The sequence below is a fragment of the Mugil cephalus genome, chromosome 1, assembly GCF_022458985.1.
Source record: "Mugil cephalus isolate CIBA_MC_2020 chromosome 1, CIBA_Mcephalus_1.1, whole genome shotgun sequence".
Classification (NCBI taxonomy): Eukaryota; Metazoa; Chordata; class Actinopteri; order Mugiliformes; family Mugilidae; genus Mugil; species Mugil cephalus.
In genome coordinates this window covers 16,022,569-16,050,061 of record NC_061770.1, presented here as the reverse complement: position 1 = coordinate 16,050,061, position 27,493 = coordinate 16,022,569, and the positions used below count along the sequence as shown (strand labels likewise).

The 27,493-nt window shown below is 38.4% G+C and overlaps 1 long non-coding RNA gene across 1 annotated transcript in view; it reads left to right on the top strand.

Moving 5' to 3' along the window:
- Positions 1–27,493, top strand: part of LOC125004946 — a 51,530-nt gene that overhangs the window by 10,424 nt on the left and 13,613 nt on the right. The window contains exon 3 of the long non-coding RNA XR_007112397.1: positions 270–409. This is a non-coding gene — a long non-coding RNA (uncharacterized LOC125004946). The remainder of the gene's footprint in view (positions 1–269; positions 410–27,493) is intronic.

Here is a 27,493-nt window from a genome sequence, read left to right as displayed (position 1 = left end):
AGCGTATTACAACTGTGAATATTAATGTAGCCTCTATGTACAGTAGGCTGGTGATTTCTGGGGCCTATCTCCTAAGGTGCTCCTTGTAGCCTTGGTAACCCTAATGAATTATAGGCCCGCCCAGTTAAAACATGTGTGGTATTACCCCATTCCAGGGTGTGTCCTCCCGGGTGTCTATGAATCACTGATCTCATCAAACTGGTTCTCTCTCCTTCTCTCTTCACATCCCTCGCTCTCTCTCTGCTCCCCTCCCCCCTCCTCTGTCACAGTCCAGTCCCCTGAGGCGTCTGTCTGGGATCTGCCAGGCTCATCAGTGTGGAGAGGAGAAGGCTAACTGGGAGCCCTTACTGGCTGTAAATCTGACCAGAGGGAGGGGAACCTGCAGTGGCCACACTTCCCCTGCAACCCAGTAAGTCCACCAGCCCCCCCAGTACACTTAAAACCTCTTAACTAGCTTTAGCATGTTCAGACACACATGCACACCCAACTAGGTAGTTTGTACTCAGGTGTTCAGGTGTTTATAGCCATCAAAGGTCATCTAACGTGTAGCTGGCTAATCCTGTCTTAACTTCAGACCGATAATGGCTTTCAAACTATGTTTTAAACTTTTATTTTTAAATAATAATCAACTAACATATATCGTACATGCTCAAGTGTCTTTTGATGAAGAAAAAAAATAGATCAACGTGTTTTAGAGCTTCTCGTGTTTCATATAGTGCGGGTGTTTCATTGTTAATGTTTTACCATATTATCTCCCAGTTTTGCCCCTTGTTAAAAAAAAAAAACAAAACAATAAAATAAATGATTATAGGCCTATATCTGAGCGAGAAGATTCACAGTGCACAAATTATTTGCACAAAACAAAAGAGTGTTCGTTGCATTCAATTGTTCATCCCCCAGACAGGGGACGACGGCAAATGTGTGCTGCCAAGGAAGGGTGATGAGAGCTCTGGTTGTAGCATCTGAGGAGTATTATTTTAATCCATGGTGCTATGCAGAGGTAATTTCAGTCTCAGAGTAGCCATAAAGTCCTGGAAGCCCAGCACAGTTCTCAACTGCAATGCAGAGAGTTGGGCCCTTTCTCTCTCATACATACATTTAGCCGGGTATGATACTATTCCATACACATAGACACACACCCTCCCTCTCCTTATCTGAGAAATAAGCATTTTTACAGAGTTTCAGCTGTAAAAGGAGAGGAGCAGATAGCCCATAAATCTAGCCATAAAAACGTTAAGTTGTCAGAGGTGCCATCAGCTATCAATCGTGTGCGGCAAGCTGATGAAGGGGAAATAGGTGATAAAAAACAGCATTTTAGGGAAATTATGTCCAGTCTTCCATTTGCGAAGTGCTGCAGTCGCATCACTGCAGAATCTTAATCACTGGCTGGTGTGGCCAGGGACCTTTCCTTGGTGTGACAGTGAGGAGGAGCACACCCTAGTGGGAAGGTGGGATATGGAGGAGGTAAGGAGAGCCGTAGCAAGGGGGGGGTGGGGGGTGGGGGGTGCAGTGTTGTAGAAAATTATACAACTACCATAAATCACTTCTACACTACCATTTTTTTTCCCTCTCTCCCTCAATTTTTCACTCCCCCCATCCCCTCGCACGCTCTCTGCCTCTTTCCCTTTTCCTTTCTCTATTTCATGGCCGTGCATCTTCCTCTCCTCATTTTCACTCCCACCCCGACCGTCGCCCTGGCTTTCTGCCCTTTATTCTTCTTTCAGTCCCTGGCAGTGTGCTTTATTTGAAGCACTGCTGGTCAACCTCACTGCCCCATTCTCCATCCGTCTCAACTTCATTTACACTGTGGTTTGTTTACATGCTTTCTTTATTGATCTGCCTTTTGTTGCCTTGCAGGGATTTATCCCCTGTCCATAGGACTGTATTAGCAAAGCTTGAGATTGACCTGTCTCACTGAGATGGTACAGATATAGTCTGTTCTTGAAATAAAAGAAAATACCATCTTGGCTGCGGCTTATTTCGCACTTTATCAGACAGCGCTGTGACAGGATACCAGGGTGCTTCTTTATTGGGGAATTTTCCTCTCCAAATAGAAAAAACAAGCAGTGATGCTTTTATAGGCTATCCAAAGGCGTTTTAATACAAGCTGGGTCTTCAATGAAACGGTTGTACACATAAGTAAATTATACAATACCTTGTCACAGTTTTTATTTTAACTTTAGAATAATACAGTGTGTATCTTACTCACAGCAGCACGAGGGAGTGTGGTTTTCATAGCAGAGAAGCGCTATAAAGGCATCATGTGAGAGTATCCCTGCCTGTTCAACTGACAAATGCCTTCATTGTCTGATCTGTGACTCCCCTTTTAATCTAAGGTCATTTGTTAATTAATTTGAATAGCCTTACAGGCTCTGGTTGTGCTCCAGTGGTCCTGGCTGAGTGATGTCATTCTGTACTGAGCAGACTTTAAGCACTGTGAAATGAGTGCAGTGATGCATGGTCATCTGCAGTGGCCCCTCTCGCATGTTCTGCCCTCTGTCCATTTATCAGGGGACGGTGTTACTGAGCACAAAGCACTCCTTAAGGAGTGAAATTGGCAATGCTGTATTTCTCACCTAAGATGGTAACAAGGACAGAGTAGACAGCTGACTACAGGGGTTTAGTTCCGATGAATTTATGAAGGTTTCATTTTCATACAGGATTTCTTCACCAAATTTGACGGCCATCTACCAGATGCATCTGTGTGGTTTATGTCCAGGCTCTAAAGATGCTCTCTGGTGGTGATCAGTTAACCGAGTCTGGTGTCAGGGGCTGTGCTGCCACCTTTAGTTAGGTTGAGGTACTGTAATGCAGTACACCATTTACACATCATCAGTTTAGGTGGGCCACTCTGCAGTTCAGTCACACAGCATCTGTTTGTGACAGAGGGTAGTTTAACAACACGTCTAACCTTACTGCATTACAGCTAGCGTAGCAGCCAACATGGAAACTTTATGTAAAATAGAATGACAAAAATATATACATGGTTGTTTTAAGCCTTTCTACACTGACTGGTTAATGAAAACAAAAAGGCATTAACTTTATGAGCAGTGTTGTCCTCTGTCATTTGTCTCTTACCATACTTTGAAATACACTTCTTGGTCACATAAAATGTTACCAGTGGATATGTACTGGTGTTGCTTTTAGGTTAAAGTTGTGAGTGTATTTTCTTCTTAAGTAAAACAGATACACATCGTTTCCTGGCTCTGACTGAAACAAATATTTGTTCACTCGCCAAAAACTGGAAAGCAGTTGTAATTTGTGGCATTTAGACTTTGCCAGAAAATCTGTTCACAAAAAGGAAAGACTGTAATTTCATCTGGATGGCAGGAGATTATTTAAATGTTTCAATGCACGAGACCAGAAAATATATTATTTGCATCGGCTACATTCATCTAGGCATCTAGTCTTAACTTGCAGCTTTTGAAATGTAAGCAACCGTGTCCCAGTCTTCACTTAAGAGTTTGGACTTTTGTCGGCCTCTAAACAGCATATATGCATCGTACTCAACCTCATTCTTTTGACTAGTGTGATTTAAAAATTTTATAGCTACACTGGGACTTTAAGTTGGTGCCTTTTTGCTTCTGAAAATTGCTGTTTTTCATCCTGGTATGAACCCCAAAATAATGAGAGATGGTTAAATATGTATAAGATGCGGTACCTTTTTTTTTTTTTTTTTTTTTTTTCTGGGCCATTCTGTTGTAGGGAGTGGTTTTCCTTTCAGAGGAAACCTTACTGCAATGACGACTGCATCTGCCAGGGGGCAGACGAGCACACACATCAAAGCAGCAGAAAGCCACCAGTAATCTTGACTTTGCAGATCCCCACTCCTGCCTTTTGTGGAAATATTGCAGATTCTGTTCTTAAGTACTAAAATATAAAGTACGGTTCAAATTAAGCTTATCTATGTAAAGATAATGAATGAAGAATAATTATTTTTATTGCCGCAAAATGTATTCAAATGATTTTGAATTGTGAATATACTTCCGTGAAGCTTTGTTGTAATTATAATGGTGCAGTGGTTTATATCCCCTATTAATACTCTCTTCATTAGCATTAAATCATGCTGGTCATTTTCCATTTGGAGGTCAGAGGTGGCAGAATGGGAGATGAAGATTATATTATCTATAGCACAGTGTCCCTGGAAAAAGATGTTAAAACAATATACATAACATGTTAAAGCATTCAAGAAGTTTAAACAGCATACATAACAAGAACATTTATTCACTCTCCAAGTAAGATTGCCAGCTACAGTTCAGTGAATTTAAAATGTGGAGCTATAATTTTGAACCTATAAAACTGCTGAAAGAATTCCATTCATTTCACTACTACTCATTTTCCTACTAGGCCTATTTATGAGCAATAAGAATAGATACATTAATGTTATTGCACTTTTGAATAATGGCGCTGCACTAAACATCTTACTGAATATTACTGAGAAAAAAAAATGTGAAGTCCTGCATTTTTTTTTCTACTATTTATCTATTTATATTTAGTATAATGAGTCTTCATGCATTAATCATGGTCCCTAATACAATTAAATATTCCAATTTGCTTTCATTCAGAAGTAATTAGTTTTCACCCTCTCAGCATTTTCACTTTTTTTGTGATGAGAACTTTTGAAGTTTTGCTCAGCGGGTATTTGGATAAAAGTATGTTAATTGCAGAAGTATAGTTGCATAGCACGCTGCGTAAGTCTATTTGTTATTGTGCTATAAAGGTGATTACATCCTAGGTTTAAACTTGTTTTTTAAGCAAAATGTCACTTCTGTTTCCTTGGCCCTCCATAGAAGAAAAGTCATAAACCTTTTTTTTTTCTTTTTTTTTTTTTTTTTGAGCAACCGTGTTAAAAAGAACACCTGTAACTCGACACACAGACCTCTCTGCTCAAATGCCAGGGGCCGCTTTATGACTCATGGGAATGGGGACACACGGCCAAATAGATAGTTTGTGCACAAGCCTGTCTTGCAGTTAAGCATTCTCTTGGTTTCAAACAAAACACTCATTTGGACAACATCTGAATGGGCGCCATTTTGGTTTGGCCTTATGTTTGCACAGTCCTGGGATTGTGCAGTTACTAGTGGGGGATGGGTGGGCTACTGCCGCTACCCCGAAGACTCCTATTAATGTTTTAGTCATTCTGGAGCCTCTGGGCTGGGAGACGGATTCAGTCAAAAAGCATTTGAGCACCCTCAGGTCCTCAGAGTGATTTACTGCGTATTTAGACATCTGCAAAGAGCTCCTGCACCTTGAAATTCTCTCTGCCTCTCTGTCTGTCCCTCTTTGCAGTAGTAAACCCTTGGGAATGTTCTGTCATACTGAGTCACCTTCAAAGTATCTAAGGTAGAGTCACTCCCTGTCACCTTCTCCTTCAACAATCCAACCCTCGTATCCTACCATCTTACCTCGTCTTTCTATCATCTTCAAATCTTCTGCATGGGCCTCAGCCACGCCCCTCCCATCTTGACCATGAGACTTAATGTGTGCTGCCCCTGCTACTCTTTCTCTTAGCCCACCTCTTGCACACCAGCTGGACACATCAATCCATGTGACAGGTGCTCGTCAGTTTACTTTTTACTGGTCAGCAGCCCAAAAAAAGAAACTAACTAAAATCTAATACAGCTCTACCAGGGAAAGAGAAAACATGTCTAGTTTATGAACACATCTTTAAGGGGTATTCATCCTCACTAACATGACAAATGTAGGTGACTGATAAGCAGTTATGAGTAAGTTATGTTACCTTGACACGTTGTATTTACTGCTTTGTTGCCTATGGCAGCCACCCTGAGTCGAGTGAAGAGGAGAGCCGTCAGTGGTCATCAATAACAGGTCTGTGTGGTGTGGGTGGTGCAGGCTGTGTGGCATGTGTTTTAGAAGTGATGGCCAGAGGCCCTCTGTCTCTGCAGCTCAGAAAATATGGTGTCATTAGCATCTGTGTCTCCATAACTGGGACTGTGGCTGAAGAGGCCCAAACATATCTGGTATGCAGTGTTTAGGAGGCACGCAGACAGGATAATTGCTGGGCAGAATCTGTCCACAGCTCCAGACTTTCAAGTGCTCATTGCCTTTGAGCGTTTTACACCCCAAGTGGCTGAATAGCCCAAGGGAAACAGGGTCTGCATTGATTTATGACTGACCCTTAAGTCTTTTGTTTCTTAAGACCAAGGACAACTCAATGAGCAACCAAAGTCTCAAAACGGAGTTGGTATTATTATTGTTTGACTGATTATTTGTTGGATATACAAATCAGAATACCAAAGAAATAAATGTAAAATTGAGCTAGTTTTATCCTCCCTGGTGCTCTCTCTGACATGTTTGGCTACATTTCATAACCACCACAGCCGTCTCCCTGCCAGTACCAGTGATTAAACACAAGAACAAAGTGTTCTTGGTGAGGTGGAGTAAGATTTGGATTGTTATCAGCATAAATCTGAAACCGTATGTGGCCATAAAATTATTGATGTTAGCTCTGGGTTGCTGCAACAGCTATTACAACAGCCTTCATTTAGTTTCTTATATTCTTTTATTTGTGTATGAATCCAAAAATAAGACATCTAAAGAACCCACAAATCTTCATGTGTCTCTGTCTCCTTACCTTTCATGCCTTCTTGGGGAAAAAAAGAAACAAACAAAATAACACACACACACACCAAAGCGTTCATAATTAGTTGCATATGGTGCTCGACTGGCATTCCCATTTATTCTTGTGTTGGCACATTTTGAGTCAACTGTTACGCCTTGTCATAAAGATATTTTTTGTTATCGTTATAACCTGTGGAGATGGCAAAATGATTGACGGCGTAGTGAAGCTGTGATTTTTCATATTTTTCAACAAACAACTACTCAACTTTTCTTACAATCACGGTCGGGTCAATCTGGATGGTCAAAATAAAGTGTTATTGTTTAGTATTTCCCTAAAATAGTAGGTACATCTCACAATATAAACAGATGATACTGGTGGTATGTTGTGGTCAGGCAGTGTTTTAAAGATTCTGTAAAAACAAATTAACTATGCACAATGAATTTTGCTGTCTTAGTCCAAACTGGGAAACTTTTGCCTTGTTTCAAGAGTAGCTCAAATTAGTGTTGGAATATGTGTTCAACGAACTCCTGCCTAGCCCTCTAAGGTATGGCTTGAAGTATGCTAAACTTCAGCCAGCAGCCATTACTTGCCAGTGCTATAAATGCCCAGATGTCAGTACCTAAGCAAAGCCTGACATGAGGAAAAATGATTAAGACAAGCAGAATCTCCGACACACACACACAACGCCAACAGCTACTGAAAGATAAATATTTGCTTGAGGTTCCCTATCGATTAAATCCATCAGAAGTGACAGAGAAGCTAATAAATTTTCCAACCAGTTGCTTTAAATTATGTATATGTTCATGAGATCCACAATGCTCTACTCTTCCCACAGAGGTTAATGACTAATTTCAAATGAATTTACGGTTTTGGTGGAAACTTGACATCACCTTGACAGATTACAATATTTATACAGTGACATCGGCGTTCGGGCTATTTAATAAGAGGCCACCTAATGGCTTCCATGTTGCTCTGCAGTGGTTAGCTGTAGTGGTGGTGGTGTTGGAGTTGGAGAGTGAAGGAGAGGAAGGCAGCAGTGAAAAAGGGTGAAATCAGCATATGTAACTGGAAACATATGAAGCCTAATTACGTAGTATCCGTCTCTGCCGTCATGGAATGAGAGGCTGAACTCCTTCACAGGTGTCAAAAGACGGGAAACGTTTCTGAATAATTAATATGGAAAAAACGTTGGAAGTGGGCAGGAAAGCTCTTGGTGGAGTCATGTTGTGCAGAGGCATATTTCCCCCATTTGGTCAGAAGTGGATGAGAGAAGCTAGCTCTTTTTCTGTTTAGTTTGAACTCCACCCACATGACCAAATAAGTCCCAAAGACATGCTATAATCCACCTTTCTTTACTACAAAGCTAAGGGTTTTGTGGTCTGATTAAAAATTTAACTTTTTTCCTTTTGCAAGGATTTTATTACAATGGTATATGCATACACTTGTGTAATTATTCACAGGGACACATTAAGGCTCCAGACATGGGTGTGTGCTCATGCAGACATGGAAAACCCACTGAAGTCGAGGAAAAACTGCTTAGATGAAGAGAATTAAAGACCTTGTCAAATGACCGTTAGTGGTTAACTCTCTAGAGGTACAGCAGTGGAGAGAGATGCACCACAGAAAGTGATTTTGATTCGCAGCTTTTGCAGTTTTGGACAACTTGAAGGTCCTGTGCCAAATCCAATCATAAATAAACAAACAACCTTCTACCAAAAGTTAAAACAAGGGATTGGAGTAAATTTCATTCTTAAATTTATTGCCTGAGTTCTTTATACAAAAACTGACAGTAACTGACTGTTAAACAAGATTAAAAAAACACTTTATTGATTGTAAAAAGGTCTAGTAAAGAAGACCTTTATTTTTGAGTTACGATGTGATGAAAAAACAGTGAAAAGCTATGGCTCATGAAATATCTATAAATACTCATAATGTAGCCAAAAACTGTAGCCTGAACTTCGTGTAACAATTTATGTTACACCTAATTTTAAACAGGAACACATAAAACATACTAAAACACATATTACATGTTGTATTACATGTGCCACTCAAACATTAATGCTGTGCTGTAAGAGACCTTCCCATCTACAAGTCTCTCTAGTTTTGGCAATAAAAGTTTAGAAATCCAGCTTTTCTTTACAAATTTCACTATGCAGTGCAAAGCGCTTCACCCTCAAAAATGTAAACTATCAACCAGTGCTCTTTGTATTGTGCACAAATTATTTTATATAACTATATTTTAAATAATGTTTTTCTCTCTTAAATGTGAGTTGTAACTGCCCATTAGGCAATAATTGCTCCTGGTATTTGTTTTAAATGTATTTTATCCACATTTAGTTTTTTACAGTACATCTTAAAATGGAGGACATTTTGAATCAGAGCAGAGTTCTTCAGGCATGTACCACACATGGTATATGCCCTGAACAACCTGGTTGGTTGTAAACAGTTATTTTATGCACACTTTTGCATCTCCTAACTTTAATGGTATCCCAAAATACTAATGCATATTAATATTTCTAAACTAAGAGAAACTTGGCTTTTTTTTTAAATGATTTTATTTATTTATATTTATTCAGTTTGTAGATGGCAAAGGCTGTCAAAGTGTATTTAACATGCTCGGCTTAAAATGGGAAGTTTAACCTCTTCATGTATCCATTTCTCTTCATCTCTGTATGTCTGTTTATCTCTACTGTAAACCAGTAAAATCATGGACATCAATCTGGCTGATTTATGTTTTTCTTGCAGCTGTGTTTAGGCCTCTTTTGTTCATTTACAGCCTTCTGCTTTGCCTGTGTGGGTCCTGTCTGTTGTGTGTTTCCTGTAGTCTGGCTTTGTTGTGAAAACCTGTCACATCTTGACAGCCCTCTGAATAATTTAGTCTGTCTTAAATGGACAGGCTATTTTTGATATAATGGCATTACTGTTCTGTCTTTTGGTGTACTTGTAATTTTAAGAACCAGTCCTAACAAACACTGTGGAACGGGTTTCTACACTGAAAGTATACACATCTGGAATGACTGATCCAGACCAGGAGTGTAACTTAGCCCAAACTAGAAATGTCCTGATCAAAGTTTTTTTTTTTTTTTTTTTTTTTTTTTTTTTTAACACCCCGATCCGAGTGTGGATCTGATCTTAAATAAACAAAACGTCCTCCCCCAGAGATTCGCAAAGGCTTTTCTTATCTTATTTATTCTCCTACATCACTGTGTGCACCGTGCAACTTTATTAAGTGCAGTAAATAGGGCTGTCAAAGTAAATAGGCGGTAGCTCACCCTAGCTCCAAAAAAACTGGGCTCTGTATTCAGAAATGGGCTGGTCTAACCGGTAACAGTCTAGGTAATAATTTTCTTGACGTTCTTTAGAAATACAGTGTTTGTTGTTGTTTTGGTGTAGCCTTCACGTGAGTGTACACTGCATATTCTCTTTCTTTTTTTTTTTTTTTATGATAGTTGGTAGTATTGAATAACAATCTCCTGCTACCACGTTGCCAAATGTGTACGTTGCACAATTTACAAATTACTGTCTGAGTTAATTTTCCAGAATAAAGTTCTTTGGCAGCTTTGACTCTAGACAACTGCCACTAAAACAGAAGAAGCAGCAGTACTGCTTTTTTTTTTTGTTGTCCTCTTTTTGGCTTCGATGCTAGGCAACAAAGAAGAATAAGACGTTAATATGGTGCTAAAAGGATGTGGTTTTCGGTTTATGGCAGACCTCAAATAAATGCCTACAAAAAATATGGCTTGGCTTAAAACGGATTCCGATCAGATCCGATCATTTTAAAAATTCCTGGATCGGCCCGAATACTGATCTTTAACATCCCCAGCCCAGACTGATATCTGTTGATCTACATAGTCCAAATTCTAAACATTCAGAGTTTAACATCTAGTTGTTTACAATCTATGGAGGGGGAAAAAAGTATTTTTTTTTTTCCTGTCAACTAATTTGGTTAATTTGCTTATAATTGAAGGTCGACTCAACACTTACTACACAGTGAGATAAATAGGTTTGAAGTTGATTTCTTTATTATTGAAAATGTTTTGAATTGAAGTATTTCAGTAAATAATGATATGATTCATTTATATGTGGTGTATTCCACATAAGATAAGATATATTAGCATAGCGGCTACTGCATAACCATCTCCACTAAATCAATTTGTGTCAAGAGTAAAAACAGAAAATGGTCTCTATGAAGAGACATATTTATGACCTTAAGCTGGGATTCTTATTGTAATACTGACTTTGTAAGAATCATTCAGATTTGTAATTTTAGTGTTATGTAATTTTTAGCACTTAAGGATAGATTTTAGGCTTTTAGGCGTGTAGACATGATCCAGGCAATCAGCTGAAATTCAAACCAAACCGATTGGGGAAGAGATTTATAAAGAAAAATAAAAGCATTCTTGATGCCTGAGAAGATGGGACAAACTGGTTTGCGCAGATAGGAACTGACTTAAATAAAAGCAAAGTGTGCCCAAGAAGCATCTCAGAACGCACAACATGTTGTAAGAGGTGGTCTGCTGCAGCAGAAGAACAGGAAACCGAGGCTACAGTTCATGAGGGGTCTCCAGATTTGGACACTAGAAACCAACTTAAAGGAATGAATCCATCCTCAGTCATCACTTCAGGCTGGTATTGCTTTAATGATGTGGTGAATATTTTCTTGGCACACTTCTGGACCCTTAGAATGATTTGAGTTTATACGACCTGTCCATCCATTTATGACTGCAGTGTACCCATCTTCTGATGGTTACTTCCACTATGTCACAAAGTGAAGTCATCTCAAACTGGTGTTGTTCTTGAACATTAGCCTCTGCAGTCTAAAAAACAGTGTGTTGCTATCATCTGGACCAAACATCCAATATTTCCATCTTCTTGTTGCCTGTATACCACAATGAATGAAGGTAGTTCTGAAGACAAAAGTGGTCCAGAGCAGGTGTTATTGGTAAAATGGTGAATAAGTGTATATATACTAATACCAGTTGCTTTCAATTTCATTAACATGTGAGACCCTTTTGATTTTTTTTTATATTGCAGTTGATTTAATTCATAATATCCCAGCTCAAATACATTTTTGTAAATATCACAGTTTCTGAAGACATCATCACAGACACAGCATCAGAGTCCAGAAGAAGTAAATTATTAAGACTTTCCCAAAAGGTTCAAATATTCCTTTATTTGCTTGGCAATAGTAGCTTAATGCAAATTATTCCTCCATATTTGTATTTATGATGATGTACTTATGTATGAATGACAATGTAAACAACGTAGACAAGAGCCTTTTGGCTTAATTGACACAAAACCATAACCAGTGGAGGCATTTTTATACTATCCTTATTTACTTATGAGTTATTAAATATTTTAACCAAAGACATGTAACAATGGTTCTTGAAGAGATCTGTGTGTTGGCCATGTAATATAAAATGTAACAATTGGTACATATTGACCTCAGAATGATTTCTCCCTTTACTAGTAATAACTTGTAGCTATGCCTTTTTAAATTTTTTTTTATTATTTTTAAATCTCCCGCACAATTTTAATGGACTTCAAATTTTGGCGTTTCTTTCTAGACCAGTCCTTTGTATAACCATTCCTTGGTTGCTGCTTACTATCATTATCATGTCCACTTTAACTTTTGGTCAGTTGGCCTCACATCACCTTTAAGCACTCTTGATTTGATGCAGAATAGTTGAATCAGTGATTTCAAGCTGCACAATCCCCGAGGAAGTGAAGCAACAGCAAACCCTAACAATATTTCTCCCAGAATACTTCACAGTTGGAGTATGCCGGACAGCTGTTTGTATCTGCTCCAAACATACACTGATCAGTCACAACATTGAAACCACCTGTAACCACCATGTTGTTAGTGGGGGCCTTTGGGTCCTGTGGGTTGAGGGGAGGGGCCTCTGTGGATCATCACGGAATCTTGATCAGTTTGGGATCTAGTGAATTCGAGGTCAGGTCAACACCTGTTTTTAATGTTTTTTTGAGTTGTTCCGGAACCATTTTTGAGTCTGTCTGTGTCAGGCTTTGTCCTACCGGGGATAGCTGCTGCCATTAAAAAGTGTCTATGGAGTGACGGTGCCTGGTCTGGTGGGTGGTACATGTGCTAAGTAACATCCACATGAATACCAGGACCAAAACTTTCCCAGTAGAACATTGAATTGTCACAAGAGGATTACTGTTAAACGTCTTCTGTGGTTTTAATGTTGTGGCTGACCTTCATCTTATATTTATATTTATGTGTATACAACAGCTCCACTGGCTCCTGGTTCATTTCCGTATTCAGTTCAAAGTCCTCTTGTTAACATTCAAGGCCATCAACACCCTCGCCCCTCAATATCTGGCTGACCTCCTCCATGTTCCCACTCACAGACAGGTTTACAGAGGAAGAGGATCTGAGGGAGCAGTCCCTCAGATCCTCTTCCTCCGTAAACCTGTCTGTCCCCTCTGCCCGTCTCACCCTCATGGGGAGCAGAGCATTCAGCTGCGCTGCTTCCCGTCTCTGGTATTAATTGCCCCCTCAAATCAGAAACGCTGATGCACTCCCCCGTTTCAAATCACAACTGGAAACACATCTGTTTAAAACTGCTCGTTCCGTCTGACGCCAGTTGCTCTGTCGCTTCTATTGTTTTTATCATTTTATTGTGGTTTCTTTTTAATGTGTATTCTGTGTATCTTTGTACGGTGTCCTTGAGTGCCTTCAAATAAAATTTATTATCATTATTATACCAACCTGTCGTCGTTTGAATGCAATCCTTCATCTGTATGCAGGGTTTCCTTTTCAATGGGGAGTCGGAAGGTTTTCTTGGATACTTCCTGGGTTTTTCTGGCGTACTCCTAGTTGTAGCCTTCTACATCATTACGATGCCCATTTGCTCCCCTCTTCTGTATGCTATGGTAAACTGATCATTGCTTAATGTTGCAAAATACAAAGAGCTTTACCTTTCCCTGTAAGGCTTAGTTGTGTAAACTGTAAATTGTTTTGACAAGGACTCAAGTGCACATAATTGTTGACCTCCATCGTCAAACGTATTCATGTGGTTTTACCTGAATTTCTATATCAGAAATCTCTGATTATGACTGCGAGTAAATTATTATACATTGGTCTTGGCCTGGTTCTCTTCAGACCACTTTTGTCCAACTAAAATATCTTGACTTTCCAAAGGATTGCTGTTATTTCAGCAGATATTGATTTTTGCAATAGTACCACAAGGAACTGGGACGTTACCTTTTAAATGTCGTATAGGTGTCTGTGGTGACAAGAGGATGAAGTGGTGGTGATGAGGTGCTTATTCCTGTTTTGTTTCTTCTCAAGCATGCTGACATTAGCGTTCAGCTCAAAACATCTCTGCACCAAATTACAACCTCAGCCATATCTAAATAAGACACAATGTCTGTCGGCTATGTTTACAACGTTATCCAACGTTATGTTGGACAGAGTCCCAAAAGGTTTGATTTGTTTTTTCTTAGGTCTCTAAAGTAGTTATGGGCTGAAATCAAACATCCATCTCATAAGCAAGGTACAAGTCAACTGAAAGTACAAATTTCTATTTCATTAAACATAAATACTCTCCTTAATCTTAGCTTCATCAGTTGTTACAGACTGTGGCAGATTATTCATTTGAGTGTTTCATCCTATAGCAAGTAAAGAATGCACCATCCACATCTCTATACGAATTGAAACATTTTTCACCAGTCACAATCTCCGGTGTTGTCTTGGACGGCCCATGTAAGCGTTGCATGTTAAGTTATTGTTTTTCTTTTCCACTGGTCCATTAAGAGACGGCAATATGGCTGCAAGACAGACTGGCTAAAACCTTTTCATTACCACTCAGCTGACCTACATATACTGTTCCCTGTATCTTTACAAACTTGATTATAAAGTCATGCTTTTACTATATGATTAGTTGGCATGCTGTTTGAGATTTCTGGTTATTTATTTCTCTTAATGCTCACTCTGATCTTTAACTATCGGTTTGTTAGATGTTTTTAACCGCATTTGAGATGCGGCAAAAATGATTGCAACAAACCTTAAGTAATATTTCCAAAGTACCAGAGCCCAAATGAACACGGCTGGAGAAAGAAAGTGAGGAGTGCCACATCCTACTGTTTTCTCAGCCTTATTTTTTTTTGTTCGTGTCTTTTTTCTTTCAGCGACCACTGACTGACGTTAAGGAAACATACTCTAGTCAAGTGACGTTGTAGCCAGAATGCCATGCCGTCTACATTACAGTACTTCCTATATTTTCAATCTGTGCTACAGGATTTTCAGCGTGGTAGCCAAACACGTTGCCTGCTGTAACCTTTCTAAAAAAGTGGTGTGTCATAATTTCTCTAAAAATGTGTTAGCCAACCCTGTCTACAGCTAAGATCCACTGAACACTGAGTCACTGAGGGAGGTAGACGTCAACTGGAGGTAGTAGTGCAGCCACATAATAGCAAAGCACCTATTAATTTCTATTGTCCAATAAACTGGTCTCATGTTAACATTTCCATTGTCTGAGTCCACAGCAATCCTAACTGATCTGTGAGACTGTCTGGCGCACTGCATGGAACATTCTCTCAATGACACTGCTAACATACTGGTGTGTATAATACAGTTTAGTGTGTGAAAATTGGCTTTAAATGTAAAGATCAATTAAGGCTTATGGGACTAACTTTGGCAGTAAAGTGAAGTAAACCAAAGTAATAATCGAAGTTATTAGATTTTGTTTTCAGGGGACCATGAATGTATAAAAGATCAATGTCACAGTGACACCACAGTCATGATTTAGCCTAGGGGTTATAAATATTTGTGGCAAATTCCATGGCAGTATATCCAATGGTTGACAAGATATTTACCCTGAACTGCAGCTGTCAATCTAGGGGTGGCGTAAGAAGTAAAATCTGCGTGTTGATTCTGCTGAAAAATAAGACCAAAGAAGGAGGAGGTCATGTATTTGTCTTAAATTTATTGACAACATTTAGTTCATGCAATAGAAAAAAAATAAATAAATAAAAAATACCCAACCGTAGTGAGATAAACCCACGTTTTCATTAGCTCGCCTCGCATCAATTCTGGCTCGGTTCAATTGTTCAGACACTTTTTGGAACAACAGTGTTTTGCAACCATAATGTTTCTGTCCCTAATGGCAAAAGCTTATAAGGAATGCATTCATTCCAGCTAGAGAGATATGATCCAATCAAGACTCTGCATTGTTATCAGACGCTTATATTTTCTTATGCAATGCATTGTCAACGGGTTAAACAGCCCCTCTCAGTTCAGTTGAAAACTGTGTCTTCCGATTACATTGGTTATCTGGGCCCTTCTTATTCTGATTGAGTGGATAGATGGACGCTTTATTCATCCCAAACTGGGAAAATTCACAGTTGCAGCAGCAATGTACAGGCACTCAACACCATACTTACTATATAACAGGAAAAACACAATACTGCATACACAATAGTTACAAGAATTATAACAATAAGTGAACAGAGAAGGAAAAAGATTTTTTTGTAAACCATGTAGTGGTATTGGGATGTTCAGAAAACGTAGAAAAAGTGTGACTACAACCGTACTACTTTGTTTTGTTTTGTTGGAATACCATGAGGACCCCACCAAATTAAATATTATCCTTGCTTTGCTGTCAACTGTCAGAACATAACACTTGGGAAATTGTTCTCTATTTTGTCATTTTCTACATTTTTTTGGTCAGAATATTTTGATTTGTGAAAAATATTTGCACAAAATAAATGAAAATAAGCCTCACTGTTCACTAATGGCAAACAGTGTAGACCTATCCCATTATGTCAACAGCAGTTTTTTTTTTTTTTCAGACTTCACTTTCATTACTTAGTGATTGATGCCTGAAAGCAACAGAGCATGGCTCATTCTCTGATTGCCTGTTTACAGGACTCTGACACTTTTATAGCTCTCCTAATACCATTACAAAGTATTGCTTACGCCTTTCCTGGAGAATTAGATACAAAAGGCTTTTTGCTCTGATCAATTGAGACAGTGTAGTTGTGAAAATGAGTTTTTGTTAAGACTATGTAAGGATTTGTTGACATTTTTACATCCACTTTATCAGTAGTCCTACAAAAAAAACAGATTCACAAAAACAAAAAACAAAACCTTAAATGACTGTATATTTTTATGATCTTGTGTCATGAATATACTGGAGTATTACTAAAATAATTTTGCATGGTAAATATGGTAGAAAGATTGAAGTATTGCAGCAGTAATCTATTGAATAGGCTCAAAGATGTACTCTGGGAAAGTTAGTTCAGGCGTTATCGCCCTATGGCAACTTAGTCTATTGATGAACCCACACTTATTATTATTATTTTAAAAATGTGTGCTATTATAGGTGTAATATAATGTCAGAAAATTGATTAGGCACTCAGCCCCCTACCCAACAGTCTCAAAATTCCAACTGTGCAGTTTATGATTTCTTTAAAATATAATATTCTCACTGGAAATTTTTGAAAAATTACAAAATGTATTTAAAGATAAAAAAAAAGATAACCATTCTACACTATTTTTTGCTTTGCTGTAAAAATGACTAATAGGTGTCTAATTGTTGATATTTTTTCTTGAAAAGTAATTTTTTTTCGTGTCCTTATTCTTGACTGAGGAGGTAACGGTGGATGCATTTCATTTAGTGGGATAATTTATCTTTATCTTCATTTCTTTGTCATTAGTCTCTGAGCCGTACAGCTGTGAAGACCAAATCAGAAGGTGTTACAAAATATCCACCAACAAACTAACCTCACTGTGTGGCAGCGCTAAACTTTAAGAAGTGGTGTGGTTGAATAATAACACACATTTAACACTGTTAACAGGTACAGTAACTTTGCAGTAATACATTTAAAGACAACTTGTGATGGTTTCAACAAATAGCAAATGGAAACGTATCTATTCCCAGACTGGGACCTTAAAGAATGATCTTTTATTGTTATGGTACTGATGATGTAACAGTAGTGGAACAAAGATTATAATTGAGGCAAAGTACTAAGATAAACTGAGTGCAACTGGCACACTGACAGGAAATTTGGAAATAATAGATTAAAATCACTGGACGTGCCCTTAAGCTCTTGATTTGCGTATGTGCGTAAGTGTTGGTCGATTCATCAGAATAAGACAATAATATGGACTGTTGCTACCTGAATAAATGTGTCATTGCCTCAATCTGATACACTGAAAGCAAAAGGGCAAGGTGAATATTAATTTTAATACATCAGTGTTTGCTGTCCAAACTACCACCTTAAAGGGACTGTTCTTTGGCATAGTGATTACATTTACATGTACTGGACCATTTGAGATCCTGATGATGATGTAAACGGTATTTCATCATTAAGAGTATTCTAATTGCTGCACCGAATAGTGTGGTGATTCATTCAATATGTCGGGAGACATTTCACATAAATTCGGATGTGTGCGCCTCATGGTGGTGCTAGATCAAATATGACTATCAAAGCCATTAGGAACCGTGGTGTGAGAACTGTGATTGTCTGTACACAATGTGTACAAAAGCTGTAAAATATTCTTTGAGATGTTTCTCTAATCATGTTAATCTGCTAGTGTCCACAAAGAAGGTAAATAAATCACAGAGGTCGGTATGCTGCACTCTACCCCTACCATGCACGTCTGTACAAAATTTTGTGGCTCTCCATTTTATAGGTGTTGAAATATTTAAGTTTGGACCACGGACCAAATAATCTGCCATCTGTGGAGGCACACTGCCAGTGTGAATTAACGTTGATTAGCATTCAGTTTCCAAGGCAACACTCTTCATTTAGCTGCCTCGGAATGAAAGTGTTGCATTATCAATAACCTGCCACAGTAAAGGTGTATTCCTGCAGCTCTGCCTGAAACCGACAACACCGAGGCTCCAGTTTGTTGAACATTAACTCACTGTGAAATTAAAATTTATATGACAGCAACACGATTGTCTCTGAGCAGGAACTAAACTGCCAGGGAAAAGTATTCGGCCTCTTAAAAATATTTTCCATTTGTTTGTGTGACCACAAGTATCGAGTCAATCATTTTTCTGTGACGACAGCTTGGTTACACGCAGGGCCTTCGCTACGCTGCCGTGCTGAACTAAAATAATGTTGGGTCAGCACGGTTACCTCCTGCTGGTAGTGCACAGTTGAAACTCGCGTGATAATGCCACAGCATGGCCACAATGTTGTAGTGAGCTACGTGGAACGAGTGATATAAAGTCAACAACGATGCCACAGATTTGCTGAAAATGACTTTGGTATATTTTGGCATAAGGCAGTTTATGCATTGTTCTGTGCAGATATATTATGTTCAGGACTTCATTGGTACTGAAATCCTTAAATGTGATTCATTTAGTTTTCCATAACTGTTCTCTGCTTGTGGTTTGTGCATGCCCTTGGACTTTGCATTATTTCAGAGCACAAACTGTTAACTGTCTTCCTGATGGCTGGTATTTTAAAATGTGCCCATGTCCTCATGGTGTTTACTTAACTGTCAGCAATGAGTCCTAGAAACATTTCCAGTAAATAAGTACATCCTCCTAAATGTTTTTAAGCTGCTGTTACTTGAATCAAAGGCTTGTAGCAGCCGGGATGAACAGCCTCCAGATCATGTACATATAGCTCCACTCAACACCCAGCAGGTAACTGCAGATATTTTTACTTGTTTCTCTTACAAGCCCTTTTTCTATTAGTATTACTAAATGATATTTCAAGTTTGCCTCTTTGATGGAAAAAATAAATCAATTTATTTTACTTGGAATTAGCTTTTTCACCCGTGTGTATCTATATATATGTGTGTGTCTATAACTTGCAGCTTTAGCAGATAAATCTTAAAGTTTACTTCTTATAAAGCTGCTTTTCATCAAATATTGCCCCTCAAACTCGCAGCCAACGAGACCGGTAACAAAAAGGGACGGCTTCAAAACTTGTTCTAACTTTTACATGTTTTAATGAGAAGAGCCAAAAGCATAGAGTACTGCAAGGTAACACGAAGTGGGGCGAGAAGAAAAAAAAAAAAAAAATAGTCAGGATTTATTTGTCCTCTCCCCATAAAACGGATGTAAAACCTGCCGCAGCCACTTGGAAGTTGTTGTCAGTGTGGCTGACTCAGCTAGTCCAAATTGTAAAATGTTTTGTGAACTAGAACTGACAAAATAGAAATTACTTATTTTAAATATATCACTTCTCTCTCTCTCTGTATATATGTAGATATAGATAGAGAGAGGTGTGTGTGTGTGTGTGTGTGTGTGTGTGTCTAAAATGTATGTGTTTTAAAAATTCGTTAGAACTGCAAGAAGTAGGTGAAAATATAATACCTTAATGAGGTATTGAACAATCCTAAAACTGGATCTTTGTAAGTAAAATTGTGTGTTTGATTAGGTGAATATATATAAATTATGTGTAAAATAAAAGAAGCAAGAGAATCGGCTGGGTTGGATTAGTTTAACACTCTTTGTACCAAAATGTTACGTCAAAAGATTTCTTTAATTGAAGCAAACAAGGTAATAAGAATTTTATACAATACCTTTATGTATGTATTCAGTTGAAGTTTGCAGGTAAACACTGTAGATGTGAGTATTTATATCAGTATAATGGTAAGCCCTGTTTCTTTATTATGCTCTGTCCTATTTGCTGTTTAAAACACTGAAAGTAGAGGTACTGAAAGAAGTAATAACGGGCCAAGTGTTCTGCTTCCTTTAAGTGTATGGTTTGGTTCCAAGATAGAATATTAACCACTGAGAAAGTTCAGCATGGCAGACGTTTTACTGAATGCCCTCAAAATGTGACTCCTGTGCTTTTTTATTAAGTGTTCCACCAGGGTTTTCTTCCATGCCACCAACATGTGGAATGACTTTTTCAAATGGTAAATATCTGTTCGTGAAATAAAGGGGAAAAAAGAGAGAGAAAAAAAAACTCTTGTGGTTGTGATGCCCTCACATAACATGGGAACAAGTAAATGACAACTTTCCACCGCCTGAAAATGCAGAAATGCACAAACAAAAATACATCGATGTCCTTCAAACTACTTCAAACTACCCAGAGCTCTCTCATGTTGCCTCTCTAAATACATACTTGTGTATAGTCCATTGACTCAGCCATTGAATGAAGTCAGACACATTATACCCGTACTGTCCATTACATTTAACATCAAATATGTGACTAAAGTTTTGATTAAAACAGTTTGGTTTCCAGCAACCAGTGCAAATGGTAATTTTAACACTTAATCTACAATCATAAATTAGGATTGTTTGGTAAATTTACATTTTTACAACAAATAATTCAGATAATGCAATCTCTGTTTAATGTTAGCACTTTACGATGCACTGAACTGTAATGCCTACGTGTCTGAAGCTTGACAGTGTCCTGTATCTGAAAAAAACGACAGCATTCAGTGGCCAAAGCCATGCATAAACAAAATGCAGATGTTGGATCTGCAACGAAACACTGTTCTTTCAGATGAAAGCAATATCCGAGTAATAAAATATCTTCAGAACTGCACTGAATCCTGAGTTTAATGGTTTATGATGTTGCCATCGGCCCTTGCAGGAGGCATGACATAATATCTGCATCCAGTGGTGCAGGTCCCCAAATGCAAAACAGGATAATTAATGTTTTAACAAGGTGACTTTGCCCTAAATTTTACTTTTTATAAAAGTATATTTTACCTCACATTTGTTATGAATCTGTATAACTTTTTCACTGTTGATCCTGAAATGAAAGTTGATAAATGCCAGTTATTCATCAAAATCATGTTAATTTTATGTCATGATGATAATCGTGTATTTACTACTGCTTTCCAAAAAGAAATGATGTGGTTTTCTGTTACTCGCAGTCTTGTCAGTGTAATGGTTACACTCTTTTCCACACAAATTCTCACCTTTTGCAAAATAACATTTCTAGCCAGTACAGTTTTATGGGAAATAATTTCAAATCCTCATCAAAACAGCAGCAATCCCCAATCCATTCGACACTAAGATGCTCATTTAGCAGCCTGTGGCTCACATCTAGCACCAGCTTAAAACTGACCATCCAATCAGTTTCTTAGCTTCAAGCTAGCGCCTTGCAGTGAGCTCAGGCTGTTGCTTTATGAATGTCTTTTAATTGCAGTTTACGTGAATATACGGGATAGTTGATACTTCTCCGCTGGCTCCTGGAATGGCCGCTTCCAGGTTCAAAGCCAAATTCAGCTAAACTAAGTGGTGTTTTTGTGTTTACTGTGACCTTTAAGCAAGGACAACTATTTCTGCCCTGGGATAGCTCCAGGATTCTACACCAACCTTAAGACGGCCATTTCCACTTGGTGTTCGTGACGGGGTTGTATTTTATCAAACGGCGAGATTCACTGCGAAAAATTAGATTATTTAATAGAACGTTTCATCTAGGTCGTTAAGGCTGTGTCTATTTACGGCATGTCGCCAAGTTCACGGTCCACTTAAAGTCTGGATGTCCAGAGTCCTGATTAAATCTCTTTGAAATGACATGCATCAAAATGCTTCGTTAGATTACGCTGTTAGCTTTTATAAGGTGCACAAGAGCTGCCTGAATAGGAAGGACGGAGTCATTTGCACTGAAAAATTGGTAGAAACATTTAAACAATATCCGTCCTAACATTTTTTATGTTTCTTAAGTACTGGCATGATTCCTGGAAGTCTACATTCAAACAATATCCGTTCTAACAGTTTTTATATTTCTTAAGTAATGACATGATTCCTGGAAGTCTATATTCAAACAATATCCGTCCTAACATTTTTTATATTTCTTATGATTCCTGGAAGTCTACTACATAGCATTAGTAGTGAATGTTTCTCTAATGTGTTTAATGCTTTGGGTTGGGTAATCCAGCTAAAAAAAAAAAAGTATTTATAACACTGAAACTGTAGCTTTTTTTTTTTTTTAATATCCAGCCCCTCATCTTCAGATTATTCTTAACCGAATAGTGCATTTGAAGGAGTTTTTGTCGTCTTTCGTTACTCTCTGTATTATTAGTGAACAGGTAAAAATTAGTCGGATGTTCTGATGTGGCGCGATATTTCGTATTCTCTATCTTATAGTGACAAAATGATTGCCATATAGCAACATGTAAAACCCTCTCACGCATTTAATATCTTAGCGATGCGGATTATTTTACAGCCTCTTCAGTCGTTAATTGTACAATTAAATAGAAAATTAATTAAAGCTCTCAATCGCCGATGCATTTTTGCGGTCATGCAGTTCAGGGTCCGAAGTTTTGGAGTTTGTTGGCTGCGCCATAAAAATCCCACGCAGGAAGAAAAAAGTGTGAGAATGTGGTTTTTCATCGCCCTATTACTTCCCTGAATATGTTAATAAAAGCACGGCAATTTCTTGCATTTGGTTTGTATATTTTTTTTTTATTCGTAGAACAAGTCTCAGCGAAAAGAGGCACGTTTTTTTTTTATCATTACAAAACGCGCAACAGCACGGGCCGTGATATAAAAGTTTTGGCATGCAATTAGGGTTTTCTTGCGTTTTTAAATGTTATTTCGTTTAGATATATAGAATTATCTCATGAATGGCTCGAGTTGAACTGGCTTTGTCTTTGTGCATGTTGCAAAATATTATGAACTAATACATAGCATAAAAAAGGTAATGTACCGTTTCGCAATCATCTGCTGGTGATGACCGACAAAAAACGTGTTGTAGCAGACAAACGTTTTGAAATAAGAAAAAAAACTTCGATAACTAATATTTTGGCACTTATTTGTATCCCATTAAGAGCGACCACCTCCTCTAGATAGAATTTCTAATGCGATTGACACTTAAAATAAATGTCTTTCTACAACCAAACGATTTCTCATGTAATAATTTAAATATATGTTTAAGTCAGGTCGAATACGGACAGATCAGATTCATATCATATAAGAAATGCGAGGCTTCTTCTTTTTTTGCTGCACAGGTTCCTCTCTCTCTCTCTCTCTTTTTTTTTTTTTTTTTTTAAAGTAGGATCGGATTTAGACTATGCTTTAAACTATGCTTATGCAAACGACTACTGTTTTGGTTTACGAGCGAGGTGAGTGAGGTGAGGGGTGTCCTCTCTTAAGCACACCAATCTCTGTCTGTGCACAGGGACTTTGAACTTGAACTTCGCCTTGCTCATCTTTTATAATGTGTGCAATCCACCGGAACACATGAACCGGAACTGATTTTGCTCAGCGCATTAATTTGCCTCGTTGGCCTGTCAGTCCATCTCCTTCCATTTAGGCCATGCGCAGGAAAGCGAAGGGTGATGTGCTCGCTCAGACAGTATCCAGTCGATATAACTCCACCATAATTCCCCTTTGATTAAGCCTACTTAGCTTACTTTTTGTGTTGTGCCACAAGTGAACTGAAGGGCATTTTGAATGACACGCCAGATAACAAATATATAAACCAATCTGATGTTCACCCACATACAAATAAAGGCTTTTAAAGCCAGGCAATCTTAAGGAAAACCATGCTTTTCTGTTACATTTCAGGAAGGATCTGAATTAGACTGTCATACAAGTCATTTGGAGTAGGGAGCTCTTAGAAATTTAGGTTCATATTTAACATAGTCTCCAGTTGAATCTTGTCTTTGCCACACAGAGTCAGTTAACGCTGTAAAAACTACCGAATATAATTTTCAAAACGTCTGTTATTTCAGGATTCACCATTTTTGCTTTTCTCCGCCTCGTTGCCAACATCTCAAACACTGCATGCTTAGACGTGAATTCAAATGAGTGACGGGAACAGCGTGTGATAACAGCGAGGAAATGTATAAACATGAATGAATGTAAAATGTTACTGTTTGATGACTGAACTTTACCTCCAGCGAGTGACGCTGACGATCAGAGGTATTCAGTACTGTTGCGTGAGAAGCTTTCAATCTTTGATTGCATGGTAGGTGCAGTATGAAAGGTTGCACTGCGTGCACCTATTTATTCATTCATTCATTCATCATAGCCACTATTTGTAAAATTGATACACTTTCCCTTCACAAAGAAAGATAAACGCGTTATGATGTGAATTTGATCCGCTTGTGCTCTGTCAGCTAAAAACTAAATTGACTGAATTCTGATTCAACTATCCTGGTTGTACGTCTGTGTCCAAAGACTTAAACTTGGCAAATTATGTATTTTTAAATGTCACTTCAAAATGTACTAACCTGTTGGCTCAATTTAAGGTGAAACAAATAAATAAATAAACTCCGCCGCCATGCTTCTGCTGGATTAGATTATGATTCACTTCTTACAATAAACGTGAATAAAGCTAACCAGTTTATCCCTTAAGGACGGCTGCTTTGCAAAAGCTTGACGGGATTTCGTGGTGAACATGACTGTACTTGTATCAGCGCCGACTACAGCGAGAGGTTCCATATTTCAGACGTCCCTAAACTATTTGGATCAATATATTAGGCACGTCTTACTCCTGCCTTGCTCCTTGTGGGATTCCGTGTGGCTTCTTGTGCACCATTTCACTTTAAGATTTCCTTCTTCAAAACGAGCTCATCAACAAAAAGCAGGTGCTGACATAATTTTCCAGTCCGCGGCATTTCCAAACCAACAACTTATTTGATTTTAGGCTTTTCAGACAGTCGTCGAACGACTGCATACTGGACGAGGAAGTTGTTGTCCTTAAAATCGCTTCCAGTAAATTTCGGGATTTTTTTTATTTGGCGTCTTAAAGCATAGTGGGCTTCACAGGGTGGACCATATAAATACACCATTTGGCAATCATAGTTGGCTCTTCTGTTTACATTTTGTTCCAAAATCTCATCTCTATGTTGAACTGTTAAAGCAAATAAATTTATATATTTGTATGTATTCCACGAGTGTTCCGATGACAGATATATGAAGGTGCATTTAACAATGAATTATTCAAATGAAACCATTCCACGTTTGATCTGAGGAACAGAATGCAAAACATTAATTAAATAAAGATTTGGGTGAAGACTTTGATCTGTGGAGTGTGGCTGCATTTTCAGTCGCCTTTCCTTGTTGTTTTCTATTCAGGAAACCTATTTTAATTTGCCTTTTTATATATGCTATACTCGGAGCTTTGTTTGCGTTCAGAAACAGGTTTTACTCGACTCAATTGGCAGCACATTTCTTGAGTAGGCGTCTTAAGCTCGCAAACATTCACAGCATGTGCCCTCAGCATTCTGACACGTTTCTATATGTGAACGCTGCACGATGTTATAATCTGTGGTGCACATTAGGGTGAATGCAAGTGGTGCAGGGACTGGCATATAACGCAGACTTTGAAATTAACGAAGATACCCTTGAAAAACATTTTGATGCCGATACCCATTTCCCCCTGTGCTGAATGACCAAACGCAGAATGAAAATAACCTTTAAAAATCACGACCTTGTCTAAGTGGTCCAATTTGATTGTTGTTGTTCCTGCGGTCATATTTAGGCTACACCCTGCTGTTGTGAACTCTTTGTATTTTTAAACATAATCTTGGACGTTTGGAGAAATGCATCTTTTTTTTTCTTTTTTTTTTTTTTTTTCTGTAATTGAACCAGAAATAGAAGCTCAATCAAAATTATCCTGCATAATCCCTTTCTTTAAATTAATCCGCATTATGTCTGAAATATGTGGAGAAAGTTTAAAGGGCTTCATTCTTTAAGAAAAGAAGCTGAGATGATTAATGATGAACGTGTGTGTCTTTTGTTTTGCTGTCTGGGCGGATGGAGCGACCGCCTCTCTTAACTTGAACTTGGACTTCCGACGAGACGCGTCAAACTGTGGATTTATTTTGTCGTCTTTCTCACCGGTTCACTCTCCAGACTGCAACAGGAAAATGAGCAAACCACTCTCAGAGGACTACATTTAAACCGTGGCTTTTAAACCGCGCTAAAGCAAACAAACGGGGCACATTTTAGAACATGACATTTTGTTGATAACATCAGCGCACATAAAGATATGAGGCAGGAAGGGCCGAGCCTGCAGTGTTTTGACTTGAAACATGGTGATATCATTATCTAATTAAATATAAAATAATCGAAACGTCATAGTGCTCAGTTAGAAACTATATATGTAGCTATTGTCACACTCCTTTATGGACCGTGTGTAATATTTTGTTTTGGTGATAGTGGATATCTGCAGCGTCCCTGTAGCCAGCGTGGTCTATATTGGGATGCAGCAATATTCTATCTAAAGTAGTAGACTATTATTGTGTTGGAACCACTCACCAGCTTATGAAATGAATCTCCCACATGTTTGTATCTATTTGTGTGATCACTTTTATGTATCTTCCCATCCAAGTTGTGCGAAATTCTGCAAATGTTTGCGGTTAAACGTGCTTGTTAATAAACCGGTGTTGTATCCCTGACTAATTTAATTGCACTTCGCTGCTGTTTGTCGAAATTTGAATATAATTTTTTTAGTAATTGGATAATTGGCGCTCAAAAACATGTCCCTTTATATTTTGATAAACCCTCGCCGGCAATGTGGAATAGTGAATCACTGCCGTGAATCATTGCGATATGATAAGTGCACGCAATGAGAAGGCTGTAAAGCCTACGGTGTATTTTGTAAATCCGCTCTGGCTGCAGCGGTGGTCTGCCAGCCTGCCCTCTGTGCTCTGGGCGCGGCTCCGCCCGGCCTGCTTTATTTTGCGGTTAGCCCACAGCCATCCTCTCACATTCTACCTGCTCTGGGTGAGGTTAAACGAGTCAAATCCTTAGTCAATTGCGCCTAAAGTATAGCCTGTGTAATATTTTCCATGCACTGATTTTGAGAAAAACGCCTTACAAATACCATCTACAGCTGCTATATACTATCTATACTATATGTGTGATAAGTGGCAAAAACATATCCAAACCTTTTGGTGACTTTCTTAAAGAAATCAAGTAACTTCAACAGAAACCAGGTTTCCAGAGACGCCATATTATGTTGTTTTAAAGCCGTTCCTTTAGCAGAAAGTTAGTAGGCGACATC